This window comes from Myripristis murdjan, chromosome 18, assembly GCF_902150065.1.
Source record: "Myripristis murdjan chromosome 18, fMyrMur1.1, whole genome shotgun sequence".
NCBI lineage: Eukaryota > Metazoa > Chordata > Actinopteri > Holocentriformes > Holocentridae > Myripristis > Myripristis murdjan.
Window position 1 is genome coordinate 5168697 of NC_043997.1, and position 1959 is coordinate 5170655.

The window sequence follows — 1959 nt, forward strand, 5'->3', positions numbered from 1 at the left end:
CATATACACATACAGACATACACATACACATACATACATACATACATAGATACACATACATACATACACCTACACATACACATGTATATACATATATACATATATACACACATACACATACATGTATACATGTATGTGATCGGCCAACTCTGCCAATAAATGACACATGCAGCCTCATTCTGCAATAGATCCACGCCTTCATGATCCAAGAAATAACTAAAACAAACAAACAAACAAACAAACAAACAAACACAAACAAACCTAACAAAATAATCATGATTATCTTGAGGCACCTTTTGACGATTTGAGGCACATAAAACCTGTTTGGTTCATGTTTGACAGCGGTCATAATGCTGCCTCCTCAACAATACAAAAAAACAAACAACAAAAAAAAAACAATAGCACACTTACCTTGACACAGAAAGACTGAACAGCAGGAACAGGCATCCAAGTAACAGAGCTGGTTTTATCATCGCTGTTCAGAAGTTAATACACCTGAGAATACAGGGAACATGATAAAGCAGCCCATTGTCTGGAAACACAAGTGACAACTAAAATCCACAGCTTTCCAAAGATTTAACATCTGATCAAGAAAAACAGTTTTACATCCCAAGAAAGAGTAAGCTTTGAACTTTAATTTAAAACAGATCAGATTTTTTAAGACATTCCCACATGCAGTTATGGGCCAATGAAAATCTGACATGAAAACTTTTTTGGGGGATTTGGAGAGGCTGCCATCCAGAAACCGATGCATATATCTGACTAACCATTAATGCTTTGAACAGCCCATGTATTAGTGATGGGACGTACTGTGCCGAGGCTTCGGAGCGTGTGTCGAGAAATCCAGGAAGTGTTTAGCGAAGCGCGTATTGAGGCTTGTATCGCTTACGGCGGGTGACGTCACTGATGACTTTTGAAGCCTCGCTGGTTTGGGGAGTTGTGCGAATTTTGGCGCGATGTACGAACACATATAAACCGCAATGGATGCTCTCACAAGTTGTGGGTTTGTGTTGGCGTTTTTTGAGCTTGAGAGTGACATAGAGGTGAGTTTTGGCGATCTGCTGCTTTTCTTTTCAGTTGCACAAGCATATTCACTGGCCTCCTCCATGTTCATAAGCACAATCACTGTCCCCTGCCTTGTTAACACTACAACAGTTTTATAATACAATTGTCCCCCTGTCATTATATGATTTCTTCAAATATCAACAGAAATTATATATTGACAAGCATTTGACAGTTAATATTCGACTTCATTGGTTTGCCACGTTACACACCCATATACACTAAACAATAGAAATTATATTTATTTGAATGAATCCATGAACCATACATGAAATACATAGGCCTATATGAAGATGAATTTATTATTCCCAAGCCCACACCATTGCAAGAGAGCCATGAGTGTATCACAAATACTGTAGGTGAAATGACCTTTAAGAGATCTGGCTGTGTTGCAGTTTTTCACCAGCAGGGGGGTTTGTGTGTGCATGAAGCCTCGAGAAATGAACCTTTTTGCGAACCAATTGGCTGGAAAGCTTCAAAACTTTATGAAGCTTCATCTCGCCATCACTACCATGTATGTATCTCAAAGCGCTGAAAAAAATCAAGAAGCTGGGGCAAATTAAAAGTTGTTTTCTGAAGGCACAAACATGGTCGACCACGAAACCTGTGTAATTTTTTTTATTTTTTTTTTTTCATTTTTGAGGGGCTGGCATGCCTACCAGTTATGATGTATGACAGATTGTATGACAGTTTTTGTATATTCTGAGAGAGTAAACTTGTTGGAGGTGTATTATTGTACCAAATTTCAGTTTCCTATGTGGTGTAGTTCCTGAGATATTGACATCTGAAAATGGAGGAAAAATAAGGATGCACGAAAATCTCACCAAAATCGACATAACACCCTCACTAAATTGGCCCTATCTCAAAAAGTATCCATTCGAGCAAACTAAAAATTTA